General features: G+C 36.8%; 1 protein-coding gene and 1 long non-coding RNA gene across 5 annotated transcripts in view; both read right to left on the bottom strand.

Annotated features, from left to right (window-relative positions):
- The window catches only part of LOC125972246 (WD repeat and SOCS box-containing protein 1), a 162,316-nt gene that overhangs the window by 109,507 nt on the left and 36,187 nt on the right, over nt 1–16,622 (bottom strand). The gene's annotated exons all lie outside the window — the stretch shown is intronic.
- Nucleotides 960–16,622, bottom strand: part of LOC137840418 (uncharacterized) — a 29,408-nt gene continuing 13,745 nt past the window's right edge. Inside the window, exon 2 of the long non-coding RNA XR_011087056.1 lies at nt 960–16,443. This is a non-coding gene — a long non-coding RNA (uncharacterized lncRNA). The remainder of the gene's footprint in view (nt 16,444–16,622) is intronic.

Genomic DNA, 16,622 nt, shown 5'->3' with positions numbered 1-16,622 from the left:
TGGCAGATTCAACATTTCACATTTTTGTTGTTCCAGTTTGAAATTCACTTATTTCAACACATTCAAATCACATTGGGGACATTCCCAAACTTGCCAAATTAAAAAAATTCACGTTTTCACTTTTAAAATTTGCACAAAATTTTGCAAAATTTCACTAAATTTAGTTTTTCACTTCTAATTTCTACATTTTTCCACCGATTCAACTCGTTCCAACTTTCAACTGTTCATCTTTTGCCTACCTATTCCACCCCTTCCCACTTAGCAAAATTTCCAAATTTTCAATTTTGAAATTCACACCAAATTTTCCAAAAATTTAGTTTTTCCCTTCTAATTTCTATATTTTTCGACCGATTCAACCCATTCCAACTTTATTCACTTTGTTCACCTTATGCTTACCATATTCACCCCCTTCACCCCCACTTCCACAATTCAACCCTTGACCCCCACTTCCAGAGTGGCGGCCATCTTGGATTGACCCTGAAGTGCCCCAATGTACGCGGAATGAACTGGAAGTGCCCCAAATCAAACCGGGATTGACCCCAAATGAACCGGAAGTGACCTCAGGTAAACCGGAAGTGACCCCAAATCAAACCGGAAGTGACCCCAAATCAAACCGGAAGTGACCTTTTTAAACCGGAAGTGACCTTTTTAAACCGGAAGTGACCTCAAATAAACCGGAAGTGACCTCAGCTAGACCGGAAGTGCCTCTAATCAAACCGGAAGTGACCCAAATCAAACCGGAAATGACCATATTTCAACATTAAGTGCCCTAAATACCTACATTTGCGCTAACTTTTGCAAATTTTGCCCGATTAAACCCATTTCAACATTTTAACCCCAAAAGTGAACCTCCTGAAGCCGTTTTTTTCCTTTTGTTCCAAATTTCAGAAACTTTTGATGCATTTTTTTTTCTTTTAATTCCCATTCATTCTCTATTAGGATTCAAGATTTGACCTAACTTCTACATTTTTTAACCGATTCAACTCGTTCCAACTTTCAACTGTTCCTCTTTTGCCTTCCTATTCCACAACTTCCCACTTACCAAAAATTCTCTACAATTTTGTTTTTCTACTCTAATTTCTACATTTTCAACTTATTCAACCCATTCCACCTTTCAACTGTTCATCATTTTCCTACCTATTCCACAACTTCCCACTTACCCAAAATTCCAAATTTTCAATTTTGAAATTCACACCCAATTTTCCCAAATTTCCTTTTTCCCTTGTAATTTCTACATTTTTCAACCGATTCAACTCTTTTCAACATCATTCTGCAACATTCCCCAAGTATTTATTCAACCTCTTCACCTTCACACGCAATTTCTTCAGGAATTGCAAATTCTAGTTATTATTATTATTATTCTACTTATTCCGCTCACTTTTTTGTCCGTTAACTACTTCCACATACTTCAACCGATTCACTCCATTCCACTTTTCACTGATTCCAAATATTCATGACACGGGTGCTTACATTTTTTTCGTTCAAAAAATTTTCCGTTTTCGCAAAATTCACAAAATTCCGGCAAATTCTTCCCCATTCATTCTTAATGGCAGATTCAACATTTCACATTTACGTTGCTCCAGTTTGAAATTCACTTAATTCAACACATTCAAATCACATTGGGGACATTCCCAAACTTGCCAAATTAGAAAATTTCACGTTTTCACTTTTAAAATTTGCACAAAACTTTGCAAAATTTCACAAAATTTAGTTTTTCACTTCTAATTTCTACATTTTTCCACCGATTCAACTCGTTCCAACTTTCAACTGTTCATCTTTTGCCTACCTATTCCACACCTTCCCACTTACCAAAATGTCCAAATTTTCAATTTTGAAATTCACACCAAATTTTCCAAAAATTTAGTTTTTCCCTTCTAATTTCTACATTTTTCAACCGATTCAACCCATTCCAACTTTATTCACTTTGTTCACCTTATGCTTACCATATTCACCCCCTTCACCCCCACTTCCACAATTCAACCCTTGACCCCCACTTCCGGAGTGGCGGCCATCTTGGATTGACCCTGAAGTGCCCCAATGAACTCGGAATGAACCGGAAGTGCTCCAAATCAAACCGGAATTGACCCAAAATGAACCGGAAGTGACCTCAGGTAAACCGGAAGTGACCCCAAATCAAACCGGAAGTGACCCCAAATCAAACCGGAAGTGACCTTTTTCAACCGGAAGTGACCTTTTTCAACCGGAAGTGACCCCAAATAAACCGGAAGTGACCTCAGCTGGAGCGGAAGTGCCTCTAATCAAACCGGAAGTGACCCAAATCAAACCGGAAATGACCATATTTCAACATTAAGTGCCCTAAATACCTACATTTGCGCTAACTTTTGCAAATTTTGCCCGATTAAACCCATTTCAACATTTTAACCCCAAAAGTGAACCTCCTGAAGCCGTTTCTTTCCTTTTGTTCCAAATTTCAGAAACTTTTGGTGCAATTTTTTTTTCTTTTAATTCCCATTTATTCTCTATTAGGATTCAAGATTTGCTCTAACTTCTACATTTTTTAACCGATTCAACTCGTTCCAACTTTCAACTGTTCCTCTTTTGCCTTCCTATTCCACAACTTCCCACTTACCAAAAATTCTCTACAATTTTGTTTTTCTACTCTAATTTCTACATTTTCAACTTATTCAACCATTCCACCTTTCAACTGTTCATCATTTTCCTCCCTATTCCACAACTTCCCACTTACCCAAAATTCCAAATTTTCAATTTTGAAATTCACACCCAATTTTCCCAAATTTCCTTTTTCCCTTGTAATTTCTACATTTTTCAACCGATTCAACTCTTTTCAACATCATTCTGCAACATTCCCCAAGTATTTATTCAACCTCTTCACCTTCACACGCAATTTCTTCAGGAATTGCAAATTCTAGTTATTATTATTATTCTACTTATTCCGCTCACTTTTTTGTCCGTTAACTACTTCCACATACTTCAACCGATTCACTCCATTCCACTTTTCACTGATTCCAAATATTCATGACACGGGTGCTTACATTTTTTTCGTTCAAAAAATTTTCCGTTTTCGCAAAATTCACAAAATTCCGGCAAATTCTTCCCCATTCATTCTTAATGGCAGATTCAACATTTCACATTTACGTTGCTCCAGTTTGAAATTCACTTAATTCAACACATTCAAATCACATTGGGGACATTCCCAAACTTGCCAAATTAGAAAATTTCACGTTTTCACTTTTAAAATTTGCACAAAATTTTGCAAAATTTCACAAAATTTAGTTTTTCACTTCTAATTTCTACATTTTTCCACCGATTCAACTCGTTCCAACTTTCAACTGTTCATCTTTTGCCTACCTATTCCACACCTTCCCACTTACCAAAATTTCCAAATTTTCAATTTTGAAATTCACACCAAATTTTCCAAAAATTTAGTTTTTCCCTTCTAATTTCTACATTTTTCAACCGATTCAACCCATTCCAACTTTATTCACTTTGTTCACCTTATGCTTACCATATTCACCCCCTTCACCCCCACTTCCACAATTCAACCCTTGACCCCCACTTCCAGAGTGGCGGCCATCTTGGATTGACCCTGAAGTGCCCCAATGAACTCGGAATGAACCGGAAGTGCCCCAAATCAAACCGGAATTGACCCAAAATGAACCGGAAGTGACCTCAGGTAAACCGGAAGTGACCCCAAATCAAACCGGAAGTGACCCCAAATCAAACCGGAAGTGACCTTTTAAAACCGGAAGTGACCCCAAATAAACCGGAAGTGACCTCAGCTAGACCGGAAGTGCCTCTAATCAAACCGGAAGTGACCCAAATAGACCGGAAGTGACCCAAATCAAACCGGAAGTGACCATATTTCAACCCTAAGTGCCCTAAATGCCTACATTTGCGCTAACTTTTGCAAATTTTGCCCGATTAAACCCATTTCAACATTTTAACCCCAAAAGTGAACCTCTGAAAGCTGTTTTTTTTCCTTTTGTTCCAAATTTCAAAAAATTTTGGTGCAATTTTTTTTTCTTTTAATTCCCATTCATTCTCTATTAGGATTCAAGATTTGCTCTAACTTCTACATTTTTTAACCGATTCAACTTGTTCCAACTTTGGACTGTTCTTCTTTTGCCTTCCTATTCCACAACTACCCACTTACCAAAAAATCTCTACAATTTTGTTTTTCTAATCTAATTTCTACATTTTTCAACTTATTCAACCCATTCGACCTTTCAACTGTTCATCATTTTCCTACCTATTCCACAACTTCCCACTTACCCAAAATTCCAAATTTTCAATTTTGTAATTCACACCCAATTTTCCCAAATTTCATTTTTCCCTTGTAATTTCTACATTTTTCAACCGATTCAACTCTTTTCAACATCATTCTGCAACATTCCCGAAGTATTTATTCAACCTCTTCACCTTCACACGCAATTTCTTCAGGAATTGCAAATTCTAGTTATTAGTGTGAAGGTGAAGACCTTCACACTATTGTTATTGCTGTCCTTTATTATTATTATTATTATTATTATTCTACTTATTCCGCTCACTTTTTTGACGCTTAACTCCTTCCACATACTTCAACCGATTCACTCCGTTCCACTTTTCACTTATTCCAAATATTCATGACACGGCTGCTTACATTTTTTTTGTTCGAAAAATTTTCCGTTTTCACAAAATTCACGATTTTGTGGCATTTTTTTCCCCATTCATTCTTAATGGCAGATTCAACATTTCACATTTTTGTTGTTCCAGTTTGAAATTCACTTATTTCAACACATTCAAATCACATTGGGGACATTCCCAAACTTGCCAAATTCAAAAATTTCACGTTTTCACTTTTAAAATTTGCACAAAATTTTGCAAAATTTCACAAAATTTAGTTTTTCACTTCTAGTTTCTACATTTTTCCACCGATTCAACTCGTTCCAACTTTCAACTGTTCATCTTTTGCCTACCTATTCCACACCTTCCCACTTAGCAAAATTTGCAAATTTTCAATTTTGAAATTCACACCAAATTTTCCCAAAATTTAGTTTTTCCCTTCTAATTTCTACATTTTTCAACCGATTCAACCCATTCCAACTTTATTCACTTTGTTCACCTTATGCTTACCATATTCACCCCCTTCACCCCCACTTCCACAATTCAACCCTTGACCCCCACTTCCAGAGTGGCGGCCATCTTGGATTGACCCTGAAGTGCCCCAATGAACCCGGAATGAACTGGAAGTGCCCCAAATCAAACCGGAATTGACCCCAAATGAACCGGAAGTGACCTCAGGTAAACCGGAAGTGACCCCAAATCAAACCGGAAGTGACTCCAAATCAAACCGGAAGTGACCTTTTTAAACCGGAAGTGACCCCAAATAAACCGGAAGTGACCTCAGCTAGACCGGAAGTGCCTCTAATCAAACCGGAAGTGACCTAAATAGACCGGAAGTGCCTCTAATCAAACCGGAAGTGACCTAAATAGACCGGAAGTGACCCAAATCAAACCGGAAGTGACCCCAAATGAACCGGAAGTGACCTCAGGTAAACCGGAAGTGACCCCAAATCAAACCGGAAGTGACCCCAAATCAAACCGGAAGTGACCTTTTTAAACCGGAAGTGACCCCAAATAAACCGGAAGTGACCTCAGCGAGACCGGAAATGCCTCTAAGCAAACCGGAAGTGACCCAAATAGACCGGAAGTGACCCAAATCAAACCGGAAGTGATCATATTTTAACATTAAGTGCCCAAAATACCTACATTTGCGCTAACTTTTGCAAATTTTGACCGATTAAACCCGTTTCTACATTTTAACCCCAAAAGTGAACCTCCTGAAGCCGTTTTTTTTTCTTTTGTTCCAAATTTCAAAACATTTTGGCGCAATTTTTTTTTCTTTTAATTCCCATTCATTCTTTATTAGGATTCAAGATTTGCTCTAACTTCTACATTTTTTAACCGATTCAACTCGTTCCAACTTTGAACTGTTCAATTTTGGTTTTCTACTCTAATTTCTACTTTTTTCAACTTATTCAACCCATTCAACTTATTCAACCCATTCCACCTTTCAACTGTTCATCATTTTCCTACCTATTCCACAACTTCCCACTTACCCAAAATTCCAAATTTTCAATTTTGAAATTCACACCCAATTTTCCCAAATTTCCTTTTTCCCTTGTAATTTCTACATTTTTCAACCGATTCAACTCTTTTCAACATCATTCTGCAACATTCCCCAAGTATTTATTCAACCTCTTCACCTTCACACGCAATTTCTTCAGGAATTGCAAATTCTAGTTATTATTATTATTCTACTTATTCCGCTCACTTTTTTGACGCTTAACTCCTTCCACATACTTCAACCGATTCACTCCGTTCCACTTTTCACTTATTCCAAATATTCATGACACGGCTGCTTACATTTTTTTTGTTCGAAAAAATTTCCGTTTTCACAAAATTCACGATTTTGTGGCATTTTTTTCCCCATTCATTCTTAATGGCAGATTCAACATTTCACATTTTTGTTGTTCCAGTTTGAAATTCACTTATTTCAACACATTCAAATCACATTGGGGACATTCCCAAACTTGCCAAATTCAAAAATTTCACGTTTTCACTTTTAAAATTTGCACAAAATTTTGCAAAATTTCACAAAATTTAGTTTTTCACTTCTAGTTTCTACATTTTTCCACCGATTCAACTCGTTCCAACTTTCAACTGTTCATCTTTTGCCTACCTATTCCACACCTTCCCACTTAGCAAAATTTCCAAATTTTCAATTTTGAAATTCACACCAAATTTTCCCAAAATTTAGTTTTTCCCTTCTAATTTCTACATTTTTCAACCGATTCAACCCATTCCAACTTTATTCACTTTGTTCACCTTATGCTTACCATATTCACCCCCTTCACCCCCACTTCCACAATTCAACCCTTGACCCCCACTTCCAGAGTGGCGGCCATCTTGGATTGACCCTGAAGTGCCCCAATGAACCCGGAATGAACTGGAAGTGCCCCAAATCAAACCGAAATTGACCCCAAATGAACCGGAAGTGACCTCAGGTAAACCGGAAGTGACCCCAAATCAAACCGGAAGTGACCCCAAATCAAACCGGAAGTGACCTTTTTAAACCGGAAGTGACCCCAAATAAACCGGAAGTGACCTCAGCTAGACCGGAAGTGCCTCTAATCAAACCGGAAGTGACCCAAATCAAACCGGAAATGACCATATTTCAACATTAAGTGCCCTAAATACCTACATTTGCGCTAACTTTTGCAAATTTTGCCCGATTAAACCCATTTCAACATTTTAACCCCAAAAGTGAACCTCCTGAAGCCGTTTTTTTCCTTTTGTTCCAAATTTCAGAAACTTTTGGTGCAATTTTTTTTTCTTTTAATTCCCATTCATTCTCTATTAGGATTCAAGATTTGCTCTAACTTCTACATTTTTTAACCGACTCAACTCGTTCCAACTTTCAACTGTTCCTTTTTTGCCTTCCTATTCCACAACTTCCCACTTACCAAAAATTCTCTACAATTTTGTTTTTCTACTCTAATTTCTACATTTTCAACTTATTCAACCCATTCCACCTTTCAACTGTTCATCATTTTCCTACCTATTCCACAACTTCCCACTTACCCAAAATTCCAAATTTTCAATTTTGAAATTCACACCCAATTTTCCCAAATTTCCTTTTTCCCTTGTAATTTCTACATTTTTCAACCGATTCAACTCTTTTCAACATCATTCTGCAACATTCCCCAAGTATTTATTCAACCTCTTCACCTTCACACGCAATTTCTTCAGGAATTGCAAATTCTAGTTATTATTCTACTTATTCCGCTCACTTTTTTGACGCTTAACTCCTTCCACATACTTCAACCGATTCACTCCGTTCCACTTTTCACTTATTCCAAATATTCATGACACGGCTGCTTACATTTTTTTTGTTCGAAAAATTTTCCGTTTTCACAAAATTCACGATTTTGTGGCATTTTTTTCCCCATTCATTCTTAATGGCAGATTCAACATTTCACATTTTTGTTGTTCCAGTTTGAAATTCACTTATTTCAACACATTCAAATCACATTGGGGACATTCCCAAACTTGCCAAATTCAAAAATTTCACGTTTTCACTTTTAAAATTTGCACAAAATTTTGCAAAATTTCACAAAATTTAGTTTTTCACTTCTAGTTTCTACATTTTTCCACCGATTCAACTCGTTCCAACTTTCAACTGTTCATCTTTTGCCTACCTATTCCACACCTTCCCACTTAGCAAAATTTCCAAATTTTCAATTTTGAAATTCACACCAAATTTTCCCAAAATTTAGTTTTTTCCTTCTAATTTCTACATTTTTCAACCGATTCAACCCATTCCAACTTTATTCACTTTGTTCACCTTATGCTTACCATATTCACCCCCTTCACCCCCACTTCCACAATTCAACCCTTGACCCCCACTTCCAGAGTGGCGGCCATCTTGGATTGACCCTGAAGTGCCCCAATGAACCCGGAATGAACTGGAAGTGCCCCAAATCAAACCGGAATTGACCCCAAATGAACCGGAAGTGACCTCAGGTAAACTGGAAGTGACCCCAAATCAAACCGGAAGTGACCCCAAATCAAACCGGAAGTGACCTTTTTAAACCGGAAGTGACCCCAAATAAACCGGAAGTGACCTCAGCTAGACCGGAAGTGCCTCTTATCAAACCGGAAGTGACCCAAATAGACCGGAAGTGACCCAAATCAAACCGGAAGTGACCATATTTCAACATTAAGTGCCCTAAATACCTACATTTGCGCTAACTTTTGCAAATTTTGCCCGATTAAACCCATTTCAACATTTTAACCCCAAAAGTGAACCTCCTAAAGCTGTTTTTTTTCCTTTTGTTCCAAATTTCAAAAAATTTTGGTGCAATTTTTTTTCTTTAAATTCCCATTCATTCTCTATTAGGATTCAAGATTTGCTCTAACTTCTATATTTTTTAACCGATTCAACTTGTTCCAACTTTGAACTGTTCTTCTTTTGCCTTCCTATTCCACAACTACCCACTTACCAAAAATTCTCTACAATTTTGTTTTTCTAATCTAATTTCTACATTTTTCAACTTATTCAACCCATTCGACCTTTCAACTGTTCATCATTTTCCTACCTATTCCACAACTTCCCACTTACCCAAAATTCCAAATTTTCAATTTTGTAATTCACACCCAATTTTCCCAAATTTCCTTTTTCCCTTGTAATTTCTACATTTTTCAACCGATTCAACTCTTTTCAACATCATTCTGCAACATTCCCCAAGTATTTATTCAACCTCTTCACCTTCACACGCAATTTCTTCAGGAATTGCAAATTCTAGTTATTATTATTCTACTTATTCCGCTCACTTTTTTGACGCTTAACTCCTTCCACATACTTCAACCGATTCACTCCGTTCCACTTTTCACTTATTCCAAATATTCATGACACGGCTGCTTACATTTTTTTTGTTCGAAAAATTTTCCGTTTTCACAAAATTCACGATTTTGTGGCATTTTTTTTCCCCATTCATTCTTAATGGCAGATTCAACATTTCACATTTTTGTTGTTCCAGTTTGAAATTCACTTATTTCAACACATTCAAATCACATTGGGGACATTCCCAAACTTGCCAAATTCAAAAATTTCACGTTTTCACTTTTAAAATTTGCACAAAATTTCGCAAAATTTCACAAAATTTAGTTTTTCACTTCTAGTTTCTACATTTTTCCACCGATTCAACTCGTTCCAACTTTCAACTGTTCATCTTTTGCCTACCTATTCCACACCTTCCCACTTAGCAAAATTTCCAAATTTTCAATTTTGAAATTCACACCAAATTTTCCCAAAATTTAGTTTTTCCCTTCTAATTTCTACATTTTTCAACCGATTCAACCCATTCCAACTTTATTCACTTTGTTCACCTTATGCTTACCGTATTCACCCCCTTCACCCCCACTTCCACAATTCAACCCTTGACCCCCACTTCCAGAGTGGCGGCCATCTTGGATTGACCCTGAAGTGCCCCAATGAACCCGGAATGAACTGGAAGTGCCCCAAATCAAACCGGAATTGACCCCAAATGAACCGGAAGTGACCTCAGGTAAACTGGAAGTGACCCCAAATCAAACCGGAAGTGACCCCAAATCAAACCGGAAGTGACCTTTTTAAACCGGAAGTGACCCCAAATAAACCGGAAGTGACCTCAGCTAGACCGGAAGTGCCTCTAATCAAACCGGAAGTGACCCAAATAGACCGGAAGTGACCCAAATCAAACCGGAAGTGACCATATTTCAACATTAAGTGCCCTAAATACCTACATTTGCGCTAACTTTTGCAAATTTTGCCCGATTAAACCCATTTCAACATTTTAACCCCAAAAGTGAACCTCCTAAAGCTGTTTTTTTTCCTTTTGTTCCAAATTTCAAAAAATTTTGGTGCAATTTTTTTTCTTTAAATTCCCATTCATTCTCTATTAGGATTCAAGATTTGCTCTAACTTCTATATTTTTTAACCGATTCAACTTGTTCCAACTTTGAACTGTTCTTCTCTTGCCTTCCTATTCCACAACTACCCACTTACCAAAAATTCTCTACAATTTTGTTTTTCTAATCTAATTTCTACATTTTTCAACTTATTCAACCCATTCGACCTTTCAACTGTTCATCATTTTCCTACCTATTCCACAACTTCCCACTTACCCAAAATTCCAAATTTTCAATTTTGTAATTCACACCCAATTTTCCCAAATTTCCTTTTTCCCTTGTAATTTCTACATTTTTCAACCGATTCAACTCTTTTCAACATCATTCTGCAACATTCCCCAAGTATTTATTCAACCTCTTCACCTTCACACGCAATTTCTTCAGGAATTGCAAATTCTAGTTATTATTATTCTACTTATTCCGCTCACTTTTTTGACGCTTAACTCCTTCCACATACTTCAACCGATTCACTCCGTTCCACTTTTCACTTATTCCAAATATTCATGACACGGCTGCTTACATTTTTTTTGTTCGAAAAATTTTCCGTTTTCACAAAATTCACGATTTTGTGGCATTTTTTTTCCCCATTCATTCTTAATGGCAGATTCAACATTTCACATTTTTGTTGTTCCAGTTTGAAATTCACTTATTTCAACACATTCAAATCACATTGGGGACATTCCCAAACTTGCCAAATTCAAAAATTTCACGTTTTCACTTTTAAAATTTGCACAAAATTTCGCAAAATTTCACAAAATTTAGTTTTTCACTTCTAGTTTCTACATTTTTCCACCGATTCAACTCGTTCCAACTTTCAACTGTTCATCTTTTGCCTACCTATTCCACACCTTCCCACTTAGCAAAATTTCCAAATTTTCAATTTTGAAATTCACACCAAATTTTCCCAAAATTTAGTTTTTCCCTTCTAATTTCTACATTTTTCAACCGATTCAACCCATTCCAACTTTATTCACTTTGTTCACCTTATGCTTACCGTATTCACCCCCTTCACCCCCACTTCCACAATTCAACCCTTGACCCCCACTTCCAGAGTGGCGGCCATCTTGGATTGACCCTGAAGTGCACCAATGAACCCGGAATGAACTGGAAGTGCCCCAAATCAAACCGGAATTGACCCCAAATGAACCGGAAGTGACCTCAGGTAAACCGGAAGTGACCCCAAATCAAACCGGAAGTGACCCCAAATCAAACCGGAAGTGACCTTTTTCAACCGGAAGTGACCTTTTTTAAACCGGAAGTGACCCCAAATAAACCGGAAGTGACCTGAGCTAGACCGGAAGTGCCTCTAATCAAACCGGAAGTGACCCAAATCAAACCGGAAATGACCATATTTCAACATTAAGTGCCCTAATTACCTACATTTGCGCTAACTTTTGCAAATTTTGCCCGATTAAACCCATTTCAACATTTTAACCCCAAAAGTGAACCTCCTGAAGCCGTTTTTTTCCTTTTGTTCCAAATTTCAGAAACTTTTGGTGCATTTTTTTTTCTTTTAATTCCCATTCATTCTCTATTAGGATTCAAGATTTGCTCTAACTTCTACATTTTTTAACTGATTCAACTCGTTCCAACTTTCAACTGTTCCTCTTTTGCCTTCCTATTCCACAACTTCCCACTTACCAAAAATTCTCTACAATTTTGTTTTTCTACTCTAATTTCTACATTTTCAACTTATTCAACCCATTCCACCTTTCAACTGTTCATCATTTTCCTACCTATTTCACAACTTCCCACTTACCCAAAATTCCAAATTTTCAATTTTGAAATTCACACCCAATTTTCCCAAATTTCCTTTTTCCCTTGTAATTTCTACATTTTTCAACCGATTCAACTCTTTTCAACATCATTCTGCAGCATTCCCCAAGTATTTATTCAACCTCTTCACCTTCACACGCAATTTCTTCAGGAATTGCAAATTCTAGTTATTATTATTATTATTCAACTTATTCCGCCCACTTTTTTGGCACCTAACTAGTCCTACATGCTTCAACCGATTCACCCCGTTCAAACTTTCACACATTCCAAATATTCATGTCATGCTTGCTACCATTTTTTTTGTTGATAACATTTACCGTTTTTGTGTAATTAGCAAATTTGTGACTTTTAAATCCCCATTCATTCTTAATGGCAATTTCAACACGAGCCATTTGCCTGCGTGGGTTCGAATTTTACATGTGTCACATTGGGCGTCTCACCATTACACAAACTCACACGACACTGGCTGCAGTTTTTTCTTTATAAACATTTGTCATTTTTGCATAATTAGTACATTTGTGGTATAAAATTACGCATTCATTCTTAATGGCGCATTCAACGTGAACATTCATCACATTAAGCAAATTCTACCGGTTCACAAAAGGAAACTGATTAGCTCAGTTTGTAACGCGGCCACTTCTTAACTCTAGCCGCTTCCCCGTGTGAGTTCGATTCCAACTGTGGGTACCGTTTTTTTTAATTTTTTATTCACTACTTCATATTTTTTACGCTTATGATTTGTAACTTGTCATTTTACCATTTATTTTAATAATTTATTTTCCTTTTTATTCTTCCCGCTTATCATTTATAACTCTCGTCATTTTTCCATTTATCGTACAATAATAATTTATATTCTTCCCGCTTATCATTTTTAACATTTATCATTTGTAACTTTTGTCATTTTCCCATTTATTTCATAATAATTTAATTTCCTTTTTATTCTTCCCGCTTAAAGTAGAATAACAATAGTGCGAAGGTCTTCGCCTTCACACGCAATTTCTCCAGAAATTGCAATTCTAGTTATTATTATTCTACTTATTCCGCTCACTTTTTTGACGCTTAACTCCTTCCACATACTTCAACCGATTCACTCCGTTCCACTTTTCACTTATTCCAAATATTCATGACACGGCTGCTTACATTTTTTTTGTTCGAAAAATTTTCCGTTTTCACAAAATTCACGATTTTGTGGCATTTTTTTCCCCATTCATTCTTAATGGCAGATTCAACATTTCACATTTTTGTTGTTCCAGTTTGAAATTCACTTATTTCAACACATTCAAATCACATTGGGGACATTCCCAAACTTGCCAAATTCAAAAATTTCACGTTTTCACTTTTAAAATTTGCACAAAATTTTGCAAAATTTCACAAAATTTAGTTTTTCACTTCTAGTTTCTACATTTTTCCACCGATTCAACTCGTTCCAACTTTCAACTGTTCATCTTTTGCCTACCTATTCCACACCTTCCCACTTAGCAAAATTTCCAAATTTTCAATTTTGAAATTCACACCAAATTTTCCCAAAATTTAGTTTTTCCCTTCTAATTTCTACATTTTTCAACCGATTCAACCCATTCCAACTTTATTCACTTTGTTCACCTTATGCTTACCATATTCACCCCCTTCACCCCCACTTCCACAATTCAACCCTTGACCCCCACTTCCAGAGTGGCGGCCATCTTGGATTGACCCTGAAGTGGCCCAATGAACCCGGAATGAACTGGAAGTGCCCCAAATCAAACCGGAATTGACCCCAAATGAACCGGAAGTGACCTCAGGTAAACCGGAAGTGACCCCAAATCAAACCGGAAGTGACCCCAAATCAAACCGGAAGTGACCTTTTTAAACCGGAAGTGACCCCAAATAAACCGGAAGTGACCTCAGCTAGACCGGAAGTGCCTCTAATCAAACCGGAAGTGACCCAAATAGACCGGAAGTGACCAAATCAAACCGGAAGTGACCATATTTCAACATTAAGTGCCCTAAATACCTACATTTGCGCTAACTTTTGCAAATTTTGCCCGATTAAACCCATTTCAACATTTTAACCCCAAAAGTGAACTTCCTGAAGCCGTTTGTTTTCCTTTTGTTCCAAATTTCAAAAAATTTTGGCGCAATTTTTTTTCTTTTAATTCCCATTCATTCTCTATTAGGATTCAAGATTTGCTCTAACTTCTACATTTTTTAACCGATTCAACTCGTTCCAACTTTCAACTGTTCCTCTTTTGCCTTCCTATTCCACAACTTCACACTTACCAAAAATTCTCTACAATTTTGTTTTTCTACTCTAATTTCTACATTTTCAACTTATTCAACCCATTCCACCTTTCAACTGTTCATCATTTTCCTACCTATTCCACAACTTCCCACTTACCCAAAATTCCAAATTTTCAATTTTGAAATTCACACCCAATTTTCCCAAATTTCCTTTTTCCCTTGTAATTTCTACATTTTTCAACCGATTCAACTCTTTTCAACATCATTCTGCAGCATTCCCCAAGTATTTATTCAACCTCTTCACCTTCACACGCAATTTCTTCAGGAATTGCAAATTCTAGTTATTATTATTCTACTTATTCCGCTCACTTTTTTGACGCTTAACTCCTTCCACATACTTCAACCGATTCACTCCGTTCCACTTTTCACTTATTCCAAATATTCATGACACGGCTGCTTACATTTTTTTTGTTCGAAAAATTTTCCGTTTTCACAAAATTCACGATTTTGTGGCATTTTTTTCCCCATTCATTCTTAATGGCAGATTCAACATTTCACATATTTGTTGTTCCAGTTTGAAATTCACTTATTTCAACACATTCAAATCACATTGGGGACATTCCCAAACTTGCCAAATTCAAAAATTTCACGTTTTCACTTTTAAAATTTGCACAAAATTTTGCAAAATTTCACAAAATTTAGTTTTTCACTTCTAGTTTCTACATTTTTCCACCGATTCAACTCGTTCCAACTTTCAACTGTTCATCTTTTGCCTACCTATTCCACACCTTCCCACTTAGCAAAATTTCCAAATTTTCAATTTTGAAATTCACACCAAATTTTCCCAAAATTTAGTTTTTCCCTTCTAATTTCTACATTTTTCAACCGATTCAACCCATTCCAACTTTATTCACTTTGTTCACCTTATGCTTACCATATTCACCCCCTTCACCCCCACTTCCACAATTCAACCCTTGACCCCCACTTCCAGAGTGGCGGCCATCTTGGATTGACCCTGAAGTGCCCCAATGAACCCGGAATGAACTGGAAGTGCCCCAAATCAAACCGGAATTGACCCCAAATGAACCGGAAGTGACCTCAGGTAAACCGGAAGTGACCCCAAATCAAACCGGAAGTGACCCCAAATCAAACCGGAAGTGACCTTTTTCAACCGGAAGTGACCTTTTTCAACCGGAAGTGACCCCAAATAAACCGGAAGTGACCTCAGCTGGACCGGAAGTGCCTCTAATCAAACCGGAAGTGACCCAAATCAAACCGGAAATGACCATATTTCAACATTAAGTGCCCTAAATACCTACATTTGCGCTAACTTTTGCAAATTTTGCCCGATTAAACCCATTTCAACATTTTAACCCCAAAAGTGAACCTCCTGAAGCCGTTTCTTTCCTTTTGTTCCAAATTTCAGAAACTTTTGGTGCAATTTTTTTTTCTTTTAATTCCCATTCATTCTCTATTAGGATTCAAGATTTGCTCTAACTTCTACATTTTTTAACCGATTCAACTCGTTCCAACTTTCAACTGTTCCTCTTTTGCCTTCCTATTCCACAACTTCCCACTTACCAAAAATTCTCTACAATTTTGTTTTTCTACTCTAATTTCTACATTTTCAACTTATTCAACCCATTCCACCTTTCAACTGTTCATCATTTTCCTACCTATTCCACAACTTCCCACTTACCCAAAATTCCAAATTTTCAATTTTGAAATTCACACCCAATTTTCCCAAATTTCCTTTTTCCCTTGTAATTTCTACATTTTTCAACCGATTCAACTCTTTTCAACATCATTCTGCAACATTCCCCAAGTATTTATTCAACCTCTTCACCTTCACACGCAATTTCTTCAGGAATTGCAAATTCTAGTTATTAGTGTGAAGGTGAAGACCTTCACACTATTGTTATTGCTGTCCTTTATTATTATTATTATTATTATTATTAGTGTGAAGGTGAAGACCTTCACACTATTGTTATTGCTGTCCTTTATTAGTGTGAAGGTGAAGACCTTCACACTATTGTTATTGCTGTCCTTTATTAGTGTGAAGGTGAAGACCTTCACACTATTGTTATTGCTGTCCTTTATTATTAGTGTGAAGGTGAAGACCTTCACACTATTGTTATTGCTGTCCTTTATTA

The sequence above is a fragment of the Syngnathus scovelli genome, chromosome 7, assembly GCF_024217435.2.
Source record: "Syngnathus scovelli strain Florida chromosome 7, RoL_Ssco_1.2, whole genome shotgun sequence".
In the NCBI taxonomy this organism is placed as follows: domain Eukaryota; kingdom Metazoa; phylum Chordata; class Actinopteri; order Syngnathiformes; family Syngnathidae; genus Syngnathus; species Syngnathus scovelli.
Note: the sequence above shows the minus strand (reverse complement) of the source record. Positions and strands in the feature narration are given on the sequence as shown.